The following is a 17,589-nucleotide window of genomic DNA, read 5'->3' on the forward strand; positions in this document are numbered from 1 at the left end:
ACTAAACGATCAAGACCAGCAGTTCACATCTGTAATAAGCAACTTTCTGCATCAGTTCTTTGTTCCTCAGGATGAAAACACAGAACTGTAACCAAACAATTCAATAATATGATGTTCTTCAGTGATGTTTTTCAGCAGCTGGCCTATAATAAATGACTTTGATCTTTGTTAGGAAAAAAACCCTCACTGCTCTTAGTGAAAATCAATCTTTTTGTCTGTGGTGGACGAATGTCTGTGAATCATCCACAGGGATTCCTGATCTTTGGACAGAACGAACATTCATGCTGGTTTAATCTGGTCTGTTTCAGAAGAGCACATTTCAGTTAAGATGAGAAAGGACAATGGAAATGGAAATACAATATCTGTTTTATGAGGGATGCATAAATGAAATGTTAAAAGATCCTTTAAAGGACCATTTTACAGTCTTGATGATGTTGTTAGTCTCTACTAGAACAGGTTTTCCTGCTATTATCCTCATATTCTCCATTGTTGCGGCTCCTCTCTTCCCAGTCTGTCAGTAACGCTCTGTTTAGTTCCTGTCTCTATGAAGCCCCTCCTTCTGAAAAGCACACTGTGCTCTGATTGGTCGGCTGGAGCAGTGTGTTGTGATTGGTCGAGCGCTTCGAGTGTGTTTGGGAAATGTCCCGCCCCTTACCATAACCGCCAGTTCAACACACTACTAACTAACTCAACCAGGCCCCGCCCCTTTATTCTGTGCATTAATTATTATAATGAGGAATGTTGTGACGTGTTCGCTCCCGGAAGAAACTCAAGACAACAAGGAGTTCAGAAACACCGACACTGATATAGAGAAGAACTTTTTCATGCTCAAACAGCAACATTACACACTAAAGAATAATGAAGAATTGGACCCAGATGGGCCCCCCCCCCACCCTTGAGAAAATCATACAAATAATATTCAATTTTATATTTATATCACACAAACCCACCAAACATAGACGAGTCATTATTATACATAAAACCAAAAGAATTGCAATATTTTGATGAACTACTATAACTTGCTTAGCCTCCCTCTTATTTTTCAACCACGTCGACAATCTAAACACACTTTTCACCATCCAATCAATTTCTCGTGAAAACAATTAAAAATAAAAGTCCCTTCTCAATTCCTGTTTTCATGTTCAAAATCCTGATTCACACAGAAAAACAGCGGATAATGGAAATAAGATGTGTTGTGGAGGCAGTTTCATCTTGATTTCAGGGTTAAACCAGGGTATATTTAGCTGAAACACACATATAAGTGACACATATTATAAAAATATAAGTGTAACACTTCACAGTAACCTTGAACAAAAAAACATGAATATTGAGAGAAAGTCTCATTAATAACTTATCATGTGCGAGATCTGTTGAAGTCTGTCTGTGTGTTTCAGACATGATGAAGTTGAAGTTTAGCTGAGCTCTGTAACCCCTGAAACACAGTCTCGTTTTCCTCATGTTTCTGTAGAAAACATGGGAGTATCATGTTCATGTTCCCAGAGGCTTTAGTTGACCTTGACTTCCAGACACTCCTGCGATCCCAGTGTGTTTTAACACACGACAAACACAGGCTCAGGGACACACACACACCTGGTGAAGAGATGATAACACACATGATCCTGAAACTGGAGCGTCTCTGGACAATCCCAAACCAAAGGCTGAACCTTCACATCACATATACACTCATCAATTAAATACATAAATAAAATACATAATAAAATAAAATGAAATAAATAGAAAAAAACAGAAACCCTACACAGGAAAATTGATTTAGATGGATGGAATAAAAAATGAATAAAATAAAATAAAAGCCATGACCCTAAAGGGCAAGCAGTTTGGAAAATGGATAAAACTAAAATAAAATAAAAATAAAAATAAAATAATACAAAATAAATCAATTTAAAAAAAAAAGATAATATATATCTATATATTAGGGCTGTCAAAAGATTGATTGCGATTAATCGCATCCAAAATAAAAGTTTGTGTTTACATAGTATATGTGTGTGTACTGTGTATAATTTTTTGTATATATAAATACACACACATGCATGTATATATTTACGAAATATTTGCATACATATACTGTAAATATTTAGATATAATTTATATTATATATAAATATAATTTTTTATATAAAAATGACACAATTTTCTTAAATATATACAAGCATGTGTGTCTATTTATATATACAAATTTAATTATACACAGTACACACACACATATATATTATTTAAACACAAACTTTTATTTTGGATGCGATTAATCATGATTAATCTTTTGACAGCCCTAATATATATATATATATATATATATATATATATATATATATATATATACATACATATACACACACACACACATATATATATATAAATGTATATAAAAAACCAAGAACCCTGAAAAGTGGTTTGGATGGATGGATAAAAAAAAGTAGTAAATAAATAAATAAATAAATATACTTGCATTTATCTATTCTTATAAATAATTAACTTATTTTAAGTTTAGTAATGAATAATTTAACTAATTGTATTTATATTTATTAAATGTGTATGTCTGTGCGTAATAATATAAAATAAATGTTAATATATTAATCTGATAATATTTGGGGGACCTTCTAGTGGTACATCTATGCCCTCTGTGAGACTGGACGGCATCTTTAACGACGGCACACTTTATTTATTTTTTAATTGTCAGCTAAAATGACTAAACTTTTGGCAATCAAATGGTTGATATTCCATAGCCTACAGACAATTAGCATATTTTGCTCACTACAGACACTGCACACTTCAGAGATATCATCGTGCTCTTCTATAACAGACCCTTGAAGGGTGTAAAATAGCCATAAACACTGAGATGCTCACGTATATACCAATGCAGAGTAAACTGAAAAGGTGATGATGATTATAAAGCAGGCGGCAGGCGTTGATTGAATTATGGTCATTACCTGATCACTGTAAAACTCTCGGGTGAGGATGATGATGAAGACATCTATAAAAGACAATAGATGTTAAACAAGTCATTTAGCCTCTCAAGTAAATGCCTCTTGATTTAAGGATGATTAGTTACTAAAACACTCAGTAGCATCATTAGATACAGAACTATTCTAGTTGTAGTCTGTTTGATTCTGATTCTGGGTTCTCTTGTGATGATGTTGTTTCAGTAATAGTTTATATTTGCCGCAGGACTCGAGAGATCGAGGGAAATGGAAGTTTGGCATAATAAAAGTGTTTTTCCTCATAAGACTCACTAAAGTGGTCTGTGTTTCCCCAGAACAGTGAAAACACTTCCAGCGCGAGTGCTTTCGGACGCATACACACTTCATGTTTAATGTGCAATTCTAGGTATAAAATGAACATTACTGTACAGTTAACCCTCTGGTGCTCTTCACGTGACGGTCAACAATGACTGAAACTAGTTTTTTTTTTATTTCAATTTCAATTATTATACTATATTTTAGTTCGATAAGGTTTTTTAATATAATATTTTGTATTTTTAGGGGATTTTATGGTACAAAATTATATTTACGCTGCATTTATAATCCATTTATTCACTTTTTGAGCATACACCTGAAAATTAAATTTCCAACTCAAACTGTGGTAAATCTTGAATGCTTTAGAGAAAACAGACTGAAGAACAAAAAAAACCAAAAAAAAACGTCCGATATTGTGAATAATCGGCTATCGGCTGAGAAACTGTATATCAGTGCATCTCTAAATATTTGCATACCAAATGACTTTTACATACAGTGATTGTTCTTTCCTGTCTTTACACGCATCCGCTATTTCCTTTAGGAAACGCACATCTAGTTTCTGTTTTAGTGAAACCACATCGAGGGTCGTAATGGCAGCGTGAGAATGAGCCGTTAAGAGTTAAAGCTCGAGTCGTCTCCTGAGCCTCCATACATCACTGAGGGTCTCCACACCATAAAGGACTCCGTCGGCCAAGAGAACAGGCATGAATGGCAAACATGTACAAGTGCAAATGAACTCCTGGAGAGACAGAGAAAGACCGGAGGAATGCGTTCGCTCCTCGGGCCCCAAACTCAGGGGTCATGAGGATAAACCCAATAACATCACTTACACTCCTTTACTGAGAGTTTACATCAAGCAGAGCAGGAGAGAAATGAGATTTACACATGAAAGAGCAACGCTTTCCCTCCACACACACACACACACACACACACACACAGATCATGTGACATCTCACTTCCCTCCGAACACTGAATCACACACACGCTTTAATGCTGAGCGAGGGAATCTCAGGGAAACGCTCGGACAATATTTCACTCCAATATAAGATATTATGCTTTATGTTTAAGTATGTTTTGAAGTAAGATTATATTTGTAATCTTTGGTTTGTAGTATTAAAATTATATTATTTATATATAATTATTAGAATGTATATATAATTATTATTTAATTAATTATTTGTCAAGTAATAAATGCACATATTTGTCTATAATATATATTGTCTTTTGTCAAATGTCTAAAGATACATTACATGGGCCATTTTCACAGACATTAATGACGCGTTTCCAATTATCAACATCGCAAATCTAGTATGTTTTTTATTTTATTTTATTTTATTTTTTATATACGTATAATGGTATACTTTTGCGTTTTATTACATTGGGAGTAAATGAAGTAAAACCGAAACAACACTGATAAGGGGGTGTTTCTATCACTAGGGCTAAGGGAGTGCTGGCAGATTTCAGAAGAGTCTCTCTTCCGACTAACGTGTTGAAATAATTTTTAGCTCTTTGAAACTCCATTGTTTTTTCCGGTTGTGTCCGACATTTCAATTCCACTCTCTACAAGCACATTCACAAACTTCTCTTCTTCTAAAAACACAACAACGGCCTTGTTCATTCTAGACGCTGAAACAATCTGATCATGGCCAACAACATTTCCCACAGGCCTACATCTTCCACCGTACAGGGAAACATTTGCATCCATTTCCAATGGAGAAAACCGGCGTTCCCTCATTAGAAGGTGAGGCCATGTTTATCGTCCACAAATGGATGCAACCGCAAAAAAACAAAACAAGTTACACCACTAAACTAATTCAGTCTCTACAAGAGCAGAGCGAGGCGTTCCCTAACAGAAAACACTTCATTCTCACTTGATTAAACGGCTCTCGGGCTGAAAACACTCTGTCTTTGACCTCCTCCCTGTGGAAAAACACCCAGCCAGGAAAAACCAGGACAGAAGAAAAGGATCATCGCTGCTTCCCTGGGAAAATCAATCCGAGAGCAAGGGATTTATTTGAGACATTTTTCATCTATTTGCACAAAAGAACATAAAAGACGAGAGAACAGACGTGAAGCCGAGCCGAATCATGGATGGAGATCAGTGTGTGCAGGACTCAGTGTTTTTGTCTTGTTTACAGTCCAAATATCCAAACAGTCTTAAATCAAGAAGCATTTAGAGCAAATTACAAGCAAATTAAAAGCATTTAGTAAAATTACATAAGAAATTATATATTGTTTTCTGGAAAAATAAATGAATAAATTGTAAGAAAAATAATCTTGTTTTCCATTTGAATTAAGATTTTTCATCTGAATTAAGATTATTTTTCTCATTTTCCATTTGAATTTAGATTTTTTTTCTCGTTTTACATTTGAATTAAGATTAGTTTTCTTATTTTCCATTTGAATTAAGATTTTTTTTCATCTGAATTAAGATTATTTTTCTCGTTTTCCATTTGAATTTAGATTTTTTTTCTCGTTTTACATTTGAATTAAGATTATTTTTCTTATTTTCCATTTGAATTTAGATTTTTTTTTCATCTGAATTAAGATTATTTTTCTCGTTTTACATTTGAATTTAGATTTTTTTTCATCTGAATTAAGATTATTTTTCTCGTTTTCCATTTGAATTAAGATTTTTTTCATCTGAATTAAGATTATTTTTCTTATTTTCCATTTGAATTAAGATTTTTCATATGAATTAAGATTATTTGTCTCGTTTTCCATTTGAATTTAGATTTTTTTTCCTCGTTTTACATTTAAATTAAGATTATTTTTCTTATTTTCCATTTGAATTTAGATTTTTTTTTCATCTGAATTAAGATTATTTTTCTCGTTTTACATTTGAATTTAGATTTTTTTTCATCTGAATTAAGATTATTTTTCTCGTTTTCCATTTGAATTAAGATTTTTTTCATCTGAATTAAGATTATTTTTCTTATTTTCCATTTGAATTAAGATTTTTCATATGAATTAAGATTATTTGTCTCGTTTTCCATTTGAATTTAGATTTTTTTTCCTCGTTTTACATTTAAATTAAGATTATTTTTCTTATTTTCTATTTGAATTTAGATATTTTTTTCATCTGAATTAAGATTATTTTTCTTATTTTCCATTTGAATTAAGATTTTTTCATCTGAATTAAGATTATTTTTCTCATTTTCCATTTGAATTAAGATTTTTTCATCTGAATTAAGATTATTTTTCTCGTTTTACATTTGAATTAAGATTATTTTTCTTATTTTCTATTTGAATTTAGATTTTTTTTCATCTGAATTAAGATTATTTTTCTCGTTTTTCATTTAAATTAAGATTTTTTCATCTGAATTAAGATTATTTTTCTCGTTTTCCATTTGAATTTAGATTTTTTTTCTCGTTTTACATTTGAATTAAGATTATTTTTCTTATTTTCCATTTGAATTTAGATTTTTTTTTCATCTGAATTAAGATTATTTTTCTCGTTTTCCATTTGAATTAAGATTTTTTTCATCTGAATTAAGATTGTTTTTCTCGTTTTCCATTTGAATTAAGATTTTTCATCTGAATTAAAGGGTTAGTTCACCCAAAAATGAAAATTCTGTCAGTAATTACTCACCCTCATGTTGTTCCAACCCCGTAAGACCTTCGTTCATCTTCGGAACACAAATTAAGATATTTTTGATTAAATCTGAGAGTTGTCTCACTCCTCCATAGACTTTCAGAGGGACCGAAACTTGCTGGCCCAGAGGAGTTATTAAAGAGATCGTTAATATAGTCCAAGTAACTCCAGTGGCTCAATCTTAAGTTTATCAAGCGACGAGAATACTTTTTGTGCGCGAAAACAAACAAAAATAACGACTTTATTCCACTATTCATTTCTTTCTCTCTGGGCCTCGTAGTGTTTTTGCGCTGCGCGTCTGTGTTGCACGTCATCACGCATCACACACATGACCCGCTTCGGCCAATTGTGAGCCTACGTGGTGACGTGTAACACAGACGCGCTACGCAAAAACACTACGTGAACCAACTAGAGGTCGAGAGAGAAGGAAATGAATAGTGGAATAAAGTCGTTATTTTTGTTTGTTTTCGCGCACAAAAAGTATTCTCGTCGCTTGATAAACTTAAGATTGAGCCACTGTAGTCACTTGGACTATATTAACGATCTCTTTAATAACTTTTCTGGGCCAGCAAGTTTCGGTCACATAGCAGCCTATGGAGGAGTGAGACATGGCTCAGATTTCATCAAAAATATCTTAATTTGTGTTCCGAAGATGAACGAAGGTCTTACGGGGTTGGAACAACATGAGGGTGAGCAATTACTGACAGAATTTTCATTTTTGGGTAAACTTAACCCTTTAAGATTATTTTTCTCGTTTTCCATTTGAATTAAGATTTTTTTCATCTGAGTTAAGATTATTTTTCTTATTTTCCATTTGAATTCAGATTTTTCATCTGAATTAAGATTATTTTTCTCGTTTTACATTTGAATTTAGTTTTTTTTCTCGTTTTACATCTGAATTAAGATTATTTTTCTTATTTTCTATTTGAATTTAGATTTTTTTCATCTGAATTAAGATTATTTTTCTCATTTTCCATTTGAATTGAGATTTTTTCATCTGAATTAAGATTATTTTTCTCATTTTCCATTTGAATTAAGATTTTTTCATCTGAATTAAGATTATTTTTCTCGTTTTCCATTTAAATTAAGATTTTTTTCATCTGAATTAAGATTATTTTTCTCGTTTTCCATTTGAATTTAGATTTTTTTCTCGTTTTACATTTGAATTAAGATTATTTCATCTGAATTAAGATTATTTCATCTGAATTAAGATTATTTCATCTGAATTAAGATTATTTCATCTGAATTAAGATTATTTTTCTTATTTTCCATTTGAATTTAGATTTTTTTTCATCTGAATTAAGATTATTTTTCTTATTTTCCATTTGAATTTAGATTTTTTTTCATCTGAATTAAGATTATTTTTCTTATTTTCCATTTGAATTAAGATTTTTTTTCATCTGAATTAAGATTATTTTTCTTATTTTCCATTTGAATTTAGATTTTTTTTCATCTGAATTAAGATTATTTTTCTTATTTTCCATTTGAATTTAGATTTTTTTTCATCTGAATTAAGATTATTTTTCTTATTTTCCATTTGAATTTAGATTTTTTTTCATCTAAATTAAGATTATTTTTCTCGTTTTCCATTTGAATTAAGATTTTTTTCAGCTAAATTAAGATTATTTTTCTCGTTTTCCATTTGAATTTAGATTTTTTTTCTAGGTTTCCACTTGAGTTTAGATTTTTTTTCTTCTCGTTTTACATTTGAATTAAGATTATTTTTCTTATTTTCCATTTGAATTAAGTTTATTGTTCTTACTCTATTGGCAGATAATTTTACTTGCACTTAATTTAAAAAAAGATTTAACCAAAAAACAAGATATCATATCTTATGTCATTCTACTTATCTAATGCTTCTTGATTTAAGAATTTGTAGATATTTGGACTGGAAACAAGACAAAAATAGTATTTTTCAGTGTGTTTGTTGGAGAAATCCCTCTAATATGCTGATGTGCTTCTGCAGAATCATGTCTGATTGTTATTAGTGTTTTGCTCAGATCCGATCGGCAGTGTCCAGATCTTCTCCCCATGGGATCTCCTGCAAACAGATGGAGAATCAGCGGGTTCTGACCTGGACAAATTGGCACGAAGGCGGCTGCGATTGTTTTTCAATATCTGTTGTGACCTCTGACCCCTGGCTCTGCGGTGTGAGGGGTCAACATGAGGATAGAGATTAAACACAGCGAGTTGCTGTCAGTTATTACTTTTATCCAACCAATAGAGAGCAGGACGCTTGTGTTCAACACGATCAATGATACAATACCTGCGGATATAAAACACTCCACCTTGGTGTGTGTGTGTGAGTGTGTGTGTGAGTGACTATCCCTTTAAACGCTCAGTCTGAGTCTGTTCAATAGGTTTTTCTAATAAACCACAGCATGATTCCCCTGTCACTTTAACCTGATGTGTTTCTCGTATGATGCCGGTAAACAGCCGACATCAGCACACAGACGTCTGTATATATCGTGACCCCGTTTTCCATATGAGAGAAACTGCAAGACAGAAATCAAACTTCACTTTAAAGAAAAGGAAATGGTGAAGTTGTGCTCAGATCTTTTGATCTTGAGAGAATCTGCAACCAACATCTTGCAAACTTCAGTATCTTGGCAAATTGGAGCACAGACATCAAACTCAATGTATAAAGTACTTTTTTTTGGCATCACTGTTTTGCAAAGCTCTGATCTCACATGATCAAGACCAGTTCTAGAGGAGACATTCGTGAGATTCCTGAGAAACATCTGAGAATCTACATTTGCTCACCTTTTAATCTAGTAAAATCAATTGAGAAAGTGTGAAAAAGTGTTAAAAAAGTCACTGTAGAGCAAATGTACAGTTTTTATTTGACACAAAAATATGTATTTTGCAAAATTATTTTCGCTAAAATTGCTCTAAAATCAAAGCCACATGTCTAACTAAGTTATGTTCCGAATTTAAAGTTGATATCACAAAAATGGACAAGTTTCACTAAGATTTTGTTTAGGCGTAATAAAAGTCACCACATTCAATACGAAAATATGTGATACGAAAAAATAAATAAATAAAAACAGCGCTAGCAGGACGGCAACAGTTCAGGGGTTAAAGAGACATAATTTAAGAGAGAAGAAGACCTGCACAATATTTCTGCATATAATAATTAAACCATAGAATACTTTATTTTTCTGAGATATTGTTCGAATAAACGCTAACACTGTGAAACTAACTTTACAACACTGACAACGACAATATTGAACTGAATTGAATCAACATGAACTGAATTGATCTGACACTTTTGCTGAATTAAACTCGTTTCATAATTGATGAACTTCAACAGTTGAATCAACACTGAACAGAATTGTAAGTGTCATCATCCTCTGTAGAGCTGAATTAATAATGAACGATTCTATAATGAATTAATTTCACAACATCAACACTTTGATTTTCCTAAGCTGATTTGAAACAGTCTATATTGTTTTAAACGCAATATAAATAACTGTGACTTAAATGTTTTCCCCTGCAACAGTTTCAACAAACAACGTGGCAGAAATACCTGAGATTCTTTCCTTTCGACGCTGTCTGTCGAGCAGATGTTTATTATGCACGTTTTCGTGAAAACGCCGTGAAATTCAGCACTGTAATCAGGAAAGGCTGGTGACTTTTCCCTGAGCTCCTGCAAACTTCACAGGACTGCAAAACAAGGCTGCTTCCCACTGGATCAGATCAGATGATGGGAGGAGTGCGCCATCTGGTGGGCAAAAGAGGAACTGCAGCATCAACATCACTTCTGGGTCTTCAGATCAATTCGTTCACAAATCAGATTTGCTCTGGCTTGTTTTAACTAGTTATTTCAAGCATTTAAGCAATCGAGTCAGATAACATGTGCTGCATGACACAATACTGGTCAACTGGCTGTCTGGTGCAGTTACAACAACCTTGAGCTGAACACACTCACAACAGTGGAGGTGATAGTGGACTTCAGGAGGAACATATATGCAATTCAATGATAACTGACAGATTAAAAGCCACCAAAAGCCTGTTGTGTCATATTTGTCATTTACATTAACATGAAAAATGTAAGTAAATATATAAACATTAATAATGTATATATGTATTCATTCATTATGTATAATAATGAATGTATACTTTGCATATACAAACATTAAAATCAACAATAAAAATGCAAAAAAGTATGATAATTAACATTATTACATTTAATTAACATTAATAAATAAAGTATAATAATTCATATATAATATACATTAAAATTAACAATAAAAATGTTAAAAAAAATCAATGATGTATGATAATTAACATTAATATGAACATGAATAAATTATGTAATGATTAACGTAAATCATATATAGGCCTACAAACGTTAAAATAATAAAAATAAAATAAAAGTCATTGTTCTGTCCCCACTTCTCTTATTCAGCTAGACAGACAGTGAACAGGCGAAATGTTGATTCATGGCTTTTAATCTTCCATTAGCTTTCATGAATCTTTTCTCGTTTAACTTTAACATTGTAAAACTGTAAACAGACATAGAAAATACAGCTATTAATAATAATAATAATAATGTCTTTATTCAGGACTCAGAATAGAAGGTCCATAGTACAAATTTAAAAAAATGACAACAATTACAACATAGCAATACAATATACAGTACATAGAAATAAATAAATAAATAAATAAATAAATAAAAGGTCAATAACTTTCACTCGAAATATACAAACAGGAGCGCCAATGTCTCCACAGTCTAGATGTATACCTAACAGAGCTAAAATCATTATGGGCTAAAGCTTGTATAATACTGTTTTCAGAGGCAGACATTCTACACATGAATCGAAAAATAAGATTTCTTATTAATGCAAAACAGGTAGGCACACCAACATTAACAAACATTTGACTAGCACTACTAAACTTGGTTGTTAGATATTTAATCTCATCACACACTTTAAGGGCAGTACCAGATAAAAAGAAATCAGGGAATACTAATTTCCTGTCTTCTTTACTTCTTACAATCATGATATTGCTCTTACTTGCATTGTATTTGACATCAAAATCTGCACCGTACTGAGAGCAAACCTTCAACAGTTGTTGTAATCCAGCACTATATGGGCAAATGATTACCAAAGCATAAGGTGATTAGTGAGAGTGTTGCCTATCATACATCCTGTATTACATTGATTTAACTGTTGTGACAAGTCATCCATATACACGTTAAAAAGAAAAGGTGACAAAATACCACCCTGACGAACTCCGTTACCAACAGTAAATGGTTCTGATAAAGAACCCCCCCATTTCACCTGCATAGACTGGTGTGAGTAGGTGAGTATTACTTTTGAAATTCCTCTATGTTGCAATTTAAGAAACAATTTTTCATGGTTTACACGATCAAATGCCTTCGAGGCATCTATAAAACACAGAAAAGTTGTGGAATTCTGGCGGTTATAATGATCTAAAATTTCCTTCAAGGCAAATATACACATATCTGTACCGTGTTGACGTTTAAAACCAAATTGGTTGTCAGTCGTAAAAATATCCTGTTCCAACCTGTTAAGAAGAATTCGCTCCAACACTTTGGATACTATGCTAGCTAAGGCTATAGGTCTATAGTTGTCCATGCTGTTTATTTTGCCAGTTTTGTCTTTAATGACGGGCACTAATAAAACAGGTAAAATAGATTCAGGCAGAATCCCATGAACTAAGAAACCTGTCATACAAATAGCCAACAGAGGAACAAGTTTCTTGCTTGCATATTTTAGATGTTCAGCTGTTATTCTATCTGTCCCACACACTTTATTGTCATCTAATCCCAATACTGCAGATTGTACCTCTTCTGAATTAATAACCACTTTTTCATCATTGACAATATTATCCACCTCAAAAGTATTCCTCTCAATACAGTTAAACAGCTCATGATAGCGTTGCCGCCACATCTTGCAAATTTCATCAGAGCCACTAACACCCTCAATATTTGAGGGTAAAGACATTTTAATATTGTTCATGGCTCTAACCTCTTTCCAAAAGTCATTATAACTTCTGTTATGCATCTTACATGCCAAAGAGTCAGACCTCATCGAGTTCTCATTCTTTTTTATAAATCTTAGTGCATATTTAAAATTTGCATTTGCCCGTTTCTTCTCTTCAAATAAAGGGCCCTGTCTATCTCTACCAGACTCTATCCAGTCTTTAAATGCACACCGAGCTTTGGCATGAAGTTCTGCTACATGTTCATTCCAACCAGGCTTGATGCTATATGTAAGTATAACTATTATTAGGCAAAAGGACCTTGCTTGACAGTATTAAACCAATGTCAGTGCAAAAATGCGTTAAGTGATTAGCAAACAAAGAGTATGCATCAGAAATATCAGCATTCATGTCTCCTACCACAAAAATACAAGTTGATGCATTATCCTGAATAAAAGAGCCAACAAATGCTAATCTATTTAAGTATTCAGCTTCATTTTGATAACACTCATACGGAGTATATATATTCAAGATAATAAACTTGGTTTCATGACAATTAAACTCAATACCAACAGCCCAATCCACACCCAATCTTACCACTGATATTAGTGAATCATAGTTTTTATTCCAGAGGATAGCCACGTCCCCAGATATCCTACCTTTGACAATTTTAGTACTTAAATCAGTGGTAGATTCCCCAACCCCATAAAATCCATTATGTATTGTATTTAGACCCCCCAGGTCCTGTTTAGCTAAAAAAGTCTCTTGAATACACACATCACAATTGTCAAGGAGCTTATCAACCACAACGCGACGTGACTTATCCCCTGCACTGTGCCCGAGACACAGGCCACGCGCATTATATGACCCAACCCGAAACTTCATATTAGTCTTTTTATAACGACTGCGCTGTGCTCACTTGCCCATTGTCTTGTGTCGTAGTAATCACCAAATTGCGACCACCAGAAGGGACTGCAGCTGCTTGTTCTAGCCGCAGGGCTCCAGTATCTCTATCTCCCTCCGCTCCATGCCCACCATCAGCTGACGTGAGGCGGGGCAGACGAGCTTCATAGTAACGCCGAACATAAACTCCTGCTGGCCAAAGTTGTGAATCGTACATTTCCTTTACTTCATTGCATTCAGCCGAGACATGAAACGAGCTGAACCTGTTTCTTGACGATACAATCTTCCGACACTTAACTGAACTGCCCAGTTTTTTAGACAGATAGTTACTTAAGGTGTCATGTAGAATTATACATATTCAAAGTGCACAGTTGACTGAACAGTATACTGCCTAAAGCATTCAATGAAACATTAAATCAACACATTAAGCATTAAACGTTACATGTGCGTTTGTTAATTGTTTTACTTAGCTTGTAATCACGGAATCCATATTAGCCTGATAATCATAACAAAAGATCGCTAGCATACAGCGCTGCTAATGCTCACGCTTATCACTTTACGTTTCGTTTTTTGCAACATTTGCTTCTCTAGATTAATGAATTAACTGACAAACATCTTAAACATACTAAACATCATATTTATAGCGACTTACAGCCTTATGCATGCCACGACTTCACCGTACGAGCTGCTCTTAAAGTCGCCATATCAAATTTTACAATTTGTATTTTTATATGTAATATTGTAGTGTTTATTATAAAGGATTTATCTGTGCACTTCAACTTTAATTTTTATAAATTCATGTACCCTTATATTCTTTATTCAAATATGTTAGCCTTCGTAGGATTTCCTAAGTGCAAGAGGACAGCTGCCATCCTGATTTAATTTGATATATTGATAGCTATGGAGCCAGAATTGGCTATTGTCATTTTTATGTTTTATATTTTACTGGAGGACATTTGTGATTTATTTATTTAAAAGGGACAACGCACATTAATCAACATGAGGACAAAGTCCAAAATGTAAATGTGCCAGATTTAGCCATACAGGCTAATTTTCATCTGCAGTCCCTAGCAGGTTGATGGTTAAGAGAAAACAATAAATTATTCACTACAACAATACAATAAATATATATCAATAAGAAAGCCTTAGATAAAAATAAGTAAGAATAACACTACTATTCGCGATCTGGACAAGTGGCAGGTTAATCAAAAAACAGATTAACATGGTTAGGATGTTTCAGCCCCGACGCTGCCGGGTCATGTATTTTCTGTTTAGCCCACTGATCTATATGTAGAATGACATTCAATGAAAGTCATTATATAGATCAGTGGTTTAGCCCTGTTTGAATATAAAACCCAATTAAATATTAGCCTGGAAATCCAGACCTAAATCTGAAAGATTAATGGTCTGGCGTCGACTAATGAAAAGCGGCTCCAAGCATGCATTTGAGCATGCACACTACGACCAATCACAATAAACCCGATACGCTTAGCTACCAGCAGAGCTAACTGGTAGATTAGGCTCTTATCATATCCGGTCGACAAAACAGCAAAAACGTCCTTCTTGCAAAGGAAGGATTCGAGCGCCGTCTTCTGTTCCTCTTTTAGAGAAAAAGCCAAGTCTAACCAGGGCCCCCGAAATTGCTCACTCTGTTGCGTCGGGGCCCCCGATCGATATACCGAAAGGGCCCAGGCCTAGGGCCTAAGAAAGTATTTTTTAATACTAAAAACATGTAATAAACCACCTCTTTTTTAATGTTTATGGATTTTTTTTTTTTGCATCAAAAAAGACAAGACAAATGGAACTTTTCAAACATTTATTATGAAAATCAAACACATTACATGGGAACACATTTAAACACATTAAAACACAGAACACAGAACCCGTCTCCGGGTCCTTCTCTGCCGTCTGCGGAGGCCCGGCCCGGCTGGCCACTTAGGGGTCCTCCTGTTCCTCTTTGACCCGGAGGAGGTGCTCAAACAGCTTGGCGGCCAGATTTAAGGCGTAAAACCGGTCAGCCGTGGGCATGAACTGTGCCACCTTTTGCCTGTCCCCGGGGCTGTGGGTGTTCTTGACCTGTACAGAGAGAGGAAAGCATAGTTAGAAACAAACACATGCACGTCAGAAAGACTTTCAGGCAACAGGGGTTGTCCCAGACCCGCACCTCCTCCTCCTCCGACGCCTCCTCCAGAGGGATGGTGGGGTCCTCCAGGTTGCCAGACTCAAGCAAGTCCAGAGAGGAGGCCAAGGCCACGGTCGGGTTGCTCACCCGCAGCCCGGCGAGGTCGTGCAGGATCTTCTTCCTCTTTAGAGCCTGCAGGGTCTCTCGCCGAGCTGCCACAGTCAGCTCCGAGTGGGCCCTCAGGTGGCGGTCCATCCGGGAGCAGGACTTGCTGCAGGCAGGCACGGGGCAGGTGCCCTTCCGGACGTCCACCCTCCCGGACGAAATAGCAAGCAGCAGCTTGCGTTTTGTCCTATTTTTCACCCTGTGGGTCAGCGTCAGATGCTGGCTCAGCTGGCTGTACAGCTTGTGGCAAAGCGGACAGTCTTTAACTCCCATATTAAAAAGATTAGAAAAAGATATAAAGAGTAAAAGTAAAAATGAAAATCCAATAAAATAAGTAGTGAGGAACGTGTCGAGAACCTGGTGCAATATGTGTGTGTGTGTGTGTGAAAGTGAATGCAACGAGTAAAAATGTGTTGAGGAATATGAGTGTGAATGACAAATGTTGACCTGTGCATGGATCATTTATAGCCTTTTGACGTCCGCATTCAGTATGTGAAAGTGGATTGAGTTTGATGGCAGCGGGGGAGGGGCCCATTGTTTATATCAGCTAATTGTTGGTTGGTTGACTGTTGAGATGTGGGCGTGGCTCTGATGAGGAGGTGGGACTAAATGCAGACTTTCAGTAGAAAGGGGCGGAGTTTAAATGATCCAGCATATGTCATTTCACTGGAAGATTGAGTTTTTATAGATGTTTTAAAGCTACCCCCATCTAGCGGTGAAATTGTATATGACTACCCAGTGAATATTAGTTTCTGTTCCTCTCAATTCCGAGGGCGTTTTAACTCCTACGGTGGCCGTATTATTCCAAGATTAACATGGCTTCCAGTTATCGACTTCGTCCATGACAATAATAAACAATACGTCTAAAATGAATAAAACTACAGGACAGATGTCAGGAGGTAAACGTCACCCTTGGAATCGGCTATCCCAGCATAATCAGATTAGGCTAACGTTACAATGTGTACAAAGTAAAAGCAATTAAATATAACTAAAATTTACAGTGTCCTTTCTTTTATATAGCTTAAAAAATTGCGCCTTTAAAACTATTCATCACCTGTGATCCATCGCAGCACAGATTTATGTTACAAGGTAAACAATACTTTTTCACCATTGATGTGAGGATGAAGTTATACTAGAGGTCGTTCTGGCGTTATGCACAACCATGCTATGGTTAGACAAGCAACTATAAAACTGAGTTAAAAATGCAAAAGGCGAAGCTTGAATTTACAGGTATGTCTCTCTTTGGCTAATGTAGTTTCAAGATGGAGGGGCAACATGGCGACCGGCATTCGAACCCCTCACCCGTATGTACTTTCAATGGTAGATTATAAACTTAAGAGAATACTTTATTACTTGAAAGAAGTAAATATACATTAATGAGCACATATATTTTTGAAAGAACTAAGTGTTTTTTGCTAAGAATCAACTAAAAAAGTTACACAGTGTAGCTTTAATTAGTGCTGGGCAACGATTAATCGCATCCAAAATAATAGTTTGTTTACATAATATGTGTGTGTACTGTGTATAATTATTTTGTATATATAAATACACACATATATATATTGGGTGACTGCATCATAAAAGATTTTACTAATTATTTGCCCT

General features: G+C 34.6%; 1 long non-coding RNA gene across 2 annotated transcripts; it reads right to left on the reverse strand.

Annotated features, from left to right (window-relative positions):
- Positions 1-919: 919 nt before the first annotated feature.
- LOC308684531 lies at positions 920-13,895 on the reverse strand. 2 transcript variants are annotated; one of them, XR_014029378.1, is made up of 4 exons: positions 13,714-13,895; positions 10,375-10,569; positions 2,945-2,988; positions 920-1,590 (listed from the first exon to the last, which is right to left on the reverse strand). It is a non-coding gene; the product is annotated as an uncharacterized lncRNA (long non-coding RNA). The 2 variants fall into 2 exon arrangements; XR_014029379.1 differs by having other exon boundaries at positions 921-1,590; positions 13,718-13,895.
- Positions 13,896-17,589: the final 3,694 nt, after the last annotated feature.

The sequence above is a fragment of the Scardinius erythrophthalmus genome (genome assembly GCF_964197995.2).
Source record: "Scardinius erythrophthalmus genome assembly, chromosome: 24".
Taxonomy (NCBI): Eukaryota; Metazoa; Chordata; class Actinopteri; order Cypriniformes; family Leuciscidae; genus Scardinius; species Scardinius erythrophthalmus.